Here is an 8,128-nt window from a genome sequence, read left to right as displayed (position 1 = left end):
AACTTTTCTACATTTGGAAAAATCATGAAAAGAAATACTTTCTAACTATTGGAAAATATTAGGAAGTGCATTAGAGATTAAGTGCATACAAAACCCCGACCCATTAGAAATATATCATATTGATACCCATAGCATAACATCTAATCACAGCGGGGATACAACTTTGGTTCTTCCAATCCAAACAAATTCCAAATACTTCAAAATAATGAATACAAACCAAATCTCTCCTCTATACTGTTCGGAATAAAATTAAAGTTTCTAGAGATTAGTTACATAAATAATTAGTACCTTTTTCTCTCCATATTCCCTGTGGGATTCGACCCCAACCTTGTTTGGGTTACTATATTTGACAACGTCCACTTTACGTCATAAATAGGTGTAATTTGAGCGTATCAGTTCCCATTTAATAGAAATGGTGATATTTGGGTTAGGAGGGATGGGGTTTAGGTCTATCCTATGGCCTGATTGTAGATATGGGTGAAGGAAGGATAATCCTGTTTGCAGTTGATGAGGTTTTGGTTTCTGTTAAGTCATATTCCTCAAAAACAAAAGGGCATCAAGTGAGCCCAATGGATTAAGTGATCAAAGCTTTGCTTTCTTAATCTATTCCAGGTGCTAATCCAATTTGCAGTGTTGTTGAAAGAGCAAGTGTCAATGGTAAGGTTACATTTTTTAGTCACACAACTCCAAATTTTTTTGCTAATGTAACACTCAAAAAATATGTGGTTGATGTCTTCCTGTGGGTGACCACGAGATGCACAAATAGGGCTGATATTAATCCCAATGGAGTGGAGACAGAATGTCGTTGGCAGTCTATTATGGTTTGGGACCCAAAAGAAGAACTTGATTTTCTTTGGAGCCTTGAGTTTCCAGATCCCATTAAAGTTCATAAAGGCTCCAGGAGCACTATCAGTTGTTCTAGTATCCAGCATTTTATAGGTTGAGCTAGAGCTAAACTTGCCATTACTAGTAAGCTTCCAGTGGTTATAGTCTTCTTCAATCTTATAAGGGTTGATATAGGTATTTGACAATTTCAGGCAGCTCAAACGAGAGATTATTAAGATGCCATGTCCCATTATGGTTTATGACAGATATTTTTTGTAAATCTTCATTTCTGTTTAGGGGTCCCTCAATTACTTCCCTTAAGCTAGGACTATAAGGAATCCAATTGTCATGCGACAGATTTACCTTAGTACCCTTATTAACAACCCATTGGGTGACTTTTCTACAGCGATTGTATCATTCTAAGATATTTTTCCAAGTCTTAGTAGGGTGCCTTGTGGGGTTTAGTCTGCAGTTCTTAGCTATGAGGGTAGAAGCCCAAAGTGAATCAGATTTATTTAACAGTCTCCAAGATAGATTGGTAAGGTTGGTTTTGTTTTTGACTTCAGCTTTTTAGATGCCTAAACCCCCTTCTATCTTGGGTTTGGTTATGGTTTGCCAACCTAGTAGATTTATTTTTTTCTTCTCAGCTGTGGTTCCCCAAATGAAGTTCCTTTGGGCCCTATTAATTTGTTGAGTTATCTTACTGGGAAGTTTGATGTATTGCATAACATGGTTAGGGATACTACTTAGGCAAGCCTTAGTGAGGACAGTCTTACCAGCTATGTTCAGGAAATTGGTTTTCCAACTAGCAAGTCTCACTCTGAGATTATCAAGGATAAATTGAAAATCAGGATTGCAAGGTCTCTTATGGAGAATTGGAAGCCTAAGTATTTTCCTAAGTGGTTACTGGCCTTTATGGAGAGATAATTTGATAAGTTTTCCTTGTCACTAGTGCCGCAATTCTTAGAAAAGACAACTTTTGACTTAGCAAAGTTAATTTTCTAGCCATACATAGAACTAAACTTATTAAGGGTGTTCATGATAGAGTGGTAGTCTTTATAATTTGCTCTAGAAAATAAGGTAAGGTCATCTGCAAAAAACAGGTGAGAAAGTTTTGGTCCAGTTCTACTAGTAGAGATAGGGTGCCAATTTATAATATCTACTTCATGGTTAATGCTCTTAGAAAGTCTTTTCATGCTAATAATAAACAAATAAGGAGATAGGGGGTCACCTTGTCTAATACCTCTGGTAGGTTTAAAGAAGTTTTGTCTTCTCTCCATTTACAAGAACAGATATGGAAGAGGTAGAGATGCATGAGAGGATAAGCTTTATAAGGTCAGGTGGGAAATCAAAGAAGGTTTGGGTATCCTTAATGAAAGACCATTCAATTCTGTCAAAAGCTTTTTCAAGATCAATTTTCAGAATCATATTAGCATGTTTACCCTTTATGTTATTGAAATAGCTAATGTATTCCTGAACAATGATAGCATTATCAGCAGCCCACTTACCAGCTAAAAAACTAGCTTGAGTAGGTGCTATAATCTTAGGAAGGAGGGGTTTAATTCTATGAACAATGATTTTAGTGATGATTTTATACTGGGTATTACAGAGGCCAAGCAGTCTGAATTTCTTTAAGGATGGTTGCATTGGCACATTTGGGGATTAACCAAAGGTACGTAGTGTTCACCTCTTCCTTTATAGTGTTGTTGTTGAATACTTTTTTACAAAACTTTTCTAAAGGTCAGTTTATATGGTCCCACAATTTTTGGTAGAAGAAAGGATGTATGTCATCAGGTCCTGGTGCCTTAAAGGGTTTAAAGGAGAAGATAGCTTGCTTAATCACATCAGTCATAAGAGGTCTGCTAAGAAGGTTCCTTTCATCATCTGTTAGGCTATCTCTAATTGAAGGATTTGAGTTAAGGTGTCTGGTAGTTTGGTAATGTTCAGTGGTATAGAGTTTTTGGTAGAACATGGATATGGTATCTTTAATGGCTCTAGTTTTATATATCCAATTACCTGCATCATCTTTAAGGGCATGGATCCTATTCTTCCTTCTTCTATTCAGGGTAGAGGTATGAAAAAATTAGTGTTGGAATCTCCCTCAGTTAACCAAGAGATTCTGGATTTAAGTTTCTAAAATTCAAACTCTTGTCTTAAAACATCATGGTAATCAGTTTGAAAAGTATTCTCAAGGTTTTGGAGAAAGGAGTTGTAGGGATAGTTCACAGATTTCTGAATGCCCTCTAATCTGGATAGAATGTGTCTTTTTTTTTTTTTTTTTATCGAAAATGTTTCCAAAAGTTTCTTTGTTCCGGTGGGTTACCCTATGTTTGAAGGATCTGGTATCCCTGGTAAGGTCTTGGGGATCTTCAAAACTTTCCCTAACTATATGTTTGAAATCCGGATGGTTGCAGCACATAGATTCTAGCCTAAAGGGTTTATCATCAGGATTTAGTTAGGGGTTTATAAGTTTTATAAGGAAAGGACAATGGTCGGAATGAGTTCTTAGGAGATGGGTAACTGTAGCATCAGGGTAAAGTTGAAGCCACTTATCATTGGCATGGCATCTGTCAAGTCTTTCAAGAATAAGATCATGTATATTTCTGTACCTCTTATTAGTCCAAATATATCTAATACTTTTGAATCCTAGGTCAACTAATTTACATTGATTGATGCATTTCCAAAGACAGTTGGCCCTACTATTATTAATATTATTACCACCAAATTTATCAGAAGCTCTTAAGACTTTATTAAAGTCACCTCCTACTAACCAGCTACCATTAATGTTATCAGATAAAGTACAAAGTTGACCCCATAACAACTTTCTTTCAGTAAAAGTATTACTAGCATAAATAGCACTAAAGTACTATTGATGAGAAGAGCTATTTACCTTGACAATAGCATGGATACTCTGGTTGGTGATGGTAAGATCCTCAATTTTAAGGTAGTCATCTTTCTATAAAATGACCAGATCCCCAGAGTTTCCCACAACAGGGCTTTGGATTACCGAGCTAAAGCCTAGTTGTTGAGAAATGTGCTTATGCTCAGTCATTTTTGTTTCAAGGAAAACAAGCATATCAGGTTTATGTAAACCTATCATGGCAGTGCAATGCCTTCTAAACTCAAGGTTGTTGGCTCCCCTAGCATTCCAAATGATAAAATTCGTAAGGTTCAATCTTTGTGATTTTGGGGTTTCCTGTCACACCCCAAAACCCACTCTAGACGGGACCGGCATCCGACGTCATGAACAACATCGGAAGAACCTAAAAGATGCACAATGACACTTGAACCCGCCAAGTTCAATAATCACCTCCAACAGTTTATAAAATAAATTTAAACTAGTCATGATATAAGAATAAAATCAGCGGAAGTCTTTATAATTTAAATAATTCAACCAAAACATGATAGTGTGCCTGAAAGAGTTAAATAACAACTCTTCTTCTACCCACATTCGAATGTATACTAAGGAGCTTCTAAGAATAAGGAATAAATGTCTAACTCATCGGGACGCAGCCCGGATGCATAAATAAATGGAATCAATAAATAGGGTGTCCCACGAACAAGCATGTGGGCTCAATAAATCAGCAGCATCAACAAGTTCTCCTAAACGTTCTGAATGTCACGAACCTGCTCTTCTTCGTTACCTAACATACTATAAAAAATAACAATGGTATGCCTGAGTACTTCGTACTCGGTGAATGCCTCGGGGACAACAAGTGATATGAAAATAAAGTGTAATAACATATAAAGAAATCAATTCTGAGGATAGTGTGACACAATATGTAAATAGTTATTCAGCTTGTTTATCTCAATGAAAGACAATTATCAAAACAGGTTATAATGTCCTTGTCAAGTTCCAACCTCCAAATATGCCATTTAAGTTGATCATGATTATTAACAACAGTTCTATTAAAAGGTAGGAATACCACACTTTCCAATACAGGCCCAAAGATCAATCATAACGAAGGGATGACCTTTGAGGCTCCTTAATCATAGCAGCGCATCACACCGGAATATGAAATTCAACGGTGGCTATCCTTCCTCCCGAATAGCTAGGCACAATCACACCCCAGCTAGCGAACCCGGAAGTGGCCACTCTTTCTCCCGAATGGCTAGGCATTATCACCCTAGGATCCATAGTGGCTACCCTACCTCCTGAGTAGCTAGGCAAAACACAACAACCAGTTTTCATAGCATAGAAGCCAATTCATAATTCATTTGTAATGTAGTCACATCATCAATTGTCATTAAGGTTCATTATGCCATATTGAAAGAATAAGTCATTTCAATCAATGTTTTGAAAATGTTTAACTTATTTACGAAAGATTTTCATGTCCTAATTCATCAATGAGAATATCATTACCAACCCTTAACCATCATTATTAAGCATCTCTTATAGAGGAAAACGTTCATAATATCATATACATATACAAGGTTTGTTACAATCTAGGCTTAATGTGGGGTTTTCCCCTCACACACATTAACCACCATTTAGACATGAATTAGAGTTCAAGAAACATAAAAAGATTACTTTTCTTTTTATCCATTAAAGAACCTTGAATGAAATTTATACTTCCAACAATAGTTTCAAAAAGTGATTTTCATTCAAAATAAGTTTTCAAAAGAGAGACATACCTTAATATGTTAAACGAAGTTCAATTCACTTTTCTAATGAAGAGCACCCAAAACCCTAGCTTGAATCACTTTAGGAAGAATTATGTTGCAAACCCTTGTTGTGGAAGGTTGATAGGAGAATAACACATTGTTCTAGGGTATAGAGAATGAGGAAAATCTGATTTTTCCAGGGTCCGTGCTTGGCACGAAAGTGGACGAGAAAAGCTGAAAGCTGATTTTTCCCGTCTCGCCACCATCCTCGCGAGGCACAGACTTGGGCGAGCCGAGAAAAATCACTCTCGCCTCATTTTCTCGCCTTGGCCTCACTTTACTGTTTGTGGCACTCAAAATAAGCTTAGCTCGTCCCATTTCTCGCGCAGCAAGACCTAGAAACGAGCCCGGAAGTCTACCAACTTGTCTGGCTCGCTAAGGTTCATGCTTGGCAAGACTTGAAGACGAGCCAGGACAAGCTTCCTTCATGAATTCCTATGCATGAGAAATCCTTAGTACAAACTCCATATCCACCATACGAATCAACATACTCTCGAATCATGGACGTGGCTTAGCTTAGAGGTACGAGGAGTTACAAACTACTTATCACCAAAATCATCCCGAAAGGCTTCACATAACAAAAATATAATATGCCAACCCTCATTTATTCATTCACACTTAACCCAAATCTACGGAATGTTACATTTCCCTTCTCACACCCTTCCCCTTCCCCTTTAGAGCTGGGTTGTTCCACAGATCTTCTTTGGTTAGCTTGTCCAGGGTTGGATTCAAGACCACAACAAAGTTTGCTATTTGAGAGTCTACTGGAAATTTTAACCCCATCCCAAAATTTAGTAACAGTCTGGGACATATTACTATCAGGAGCTCATTTGGAGGGCCATTGAACTCCACCATATGAAGCTCTTCCAGAGTTATTGCCGATGATTTCGGCACTTGCATGGAGGTCAGCATTGCCTCCAGGTCCTGGTTTTATGCTCTCAAAGCTTGTAAGGTTGTGGTTTGGGAGGAAGAAGCCTCTGAGGTCTGAGGGGTGGTGGTTACTATGATGAAGTCCGTTTACATGTTGTCTTGGGATAATGTAGGAGTCCATGGCACAAAGGTCGAAGGAAAGGGTGGTAGCAACTGGTCCACAGGTGGAAAGAAAGAGACTGAGTTACATTCTTCATAATATTCTATAGGAGATTTGCATGCACATCGGGGGTCGTTAGGTGCATGGTTTGTAACAGGGTTTGTATCCATACATTGTGGCCATTTTTGGCCATGCCAATGTTCAGCCCTTGCGTCACAATGTGGGCTAGAAACCCTGCATCTTTCACTATCAGAAGTACATCTCTCCCCTCTACCTGGATATGAGAGCTACAGAGTGTCCCTGCAGATCCATCTCTAGACATGAGGCTGAAGATGATCTGGAGGTGGTGGAGTTATGATGAACACAAGTGGTAGTGGGTTGTTTGCAAAGTTCTCTGCCATTGTTATTTTCAGAAGAAGGTTTACAAGAAAAGTGATTAGCAGAGATCTCGTTGATATTAGTGTAAAAGTTGTGCTTATGCAAACTAGGCATCTTTATAAATACAAGGAGAATTTTTTGAAAAAAACATGGTATTTAAATGTCAACTCCTCATTACTGGAGTTTATATTCATGTATGGCCCAGCGTAATGATTAGTTTGGGGTGGACGTGTGATATCTCTCATCAGATCTGGGAATTCCGGTGAGTTAGCTTTCAAATAAGTGGTTTTGGGGAAGTGAGGAAATATTTTAGAAGGAGGGAAAATATTTCTTACCTTGTTATTGTTAAGGTTTGGTTTTGATTGGCTGATAGGTCCAGCTGACTTAAAAGAATTATCCAGATTTCTTTTTTTTTCTGCTATGGCCCATTATTGTTTTGAAAAGTGGTTTAAAGAAAAACTGGTGTTGGGCCTTGGGCCATCTGCATTTGATCCTTCCTTGGCTGGTTTTCCCCCTGATTCCTTGGGCCCAGTTTTAACTTACCCAACTGGGCCTTTGAGGATTGGGCTTGGTCCGCTTTCATCTCCTGCCAAAATTAAAAATAGAGTTAGTAAGATTTGGGCTTTGTAAAAAAGGCTCATTTTTCTTTTGGGCCATGTCAGCTGGCCCAAATTCCTTTAAAGCCTAATTAGTTGGGTCATTTCCATTTGTGGCGTTTGGCTGGCCTCTAGGGTTTGCCGCCGCTCCCTTCCCCTTGCCAGAATTTGACCGGTTTTTGTAATGAAAATACTGAGAGTTTTGAAACTTACTGGTTATCCCATCGTAGGAATTTACCTGGACTTTGTTACCTTTCAGATGGTGACTTACCGACCCATCTTTTGCTTCTGGCTTTCTCTGAGGACTCTTCCTTCTTTCCCCAAAGTTTACTGTTTTCCATTCGCTTTTCTCAATCTTTATTGGTTCAGATAATTCTTCTCCTGGTTGATTTGGTGTAATGGCGGGTGGCTTAAAGGTGCAGGCTTCGACAGTATGACCTATCCTACCACAACCCATGCACATAATCCCCTCCCCCTCATACACCAAAATTTGTTTGTGGTTCCCAATCATGATGGAAGTCTTGATAGGAACATCAAGACTAACTTCAACACATATCGTAACATATCTTCCTCGCAAGGTAGCCGAGGTACATGCATCTATTTTAAGACCAATTTTTCTTCCAACTTTTTCAAG

Source organism: Lycium barbarum, chromosome 6, assembly GCF_019175385.1.
Source record: "Lycium barbarum isolate Lr01 chromosome 6, ASM1917538v2, whole genome shotgun sequence".
NCBI lineage: Eukaryota > Viridiplantae > Streptophyta > Magnoliopsida > Solanales > Solanaceae > Lycium > Lycium barbarum.
Note: the sequence above shows the minus strand (reverse complement) of the source record.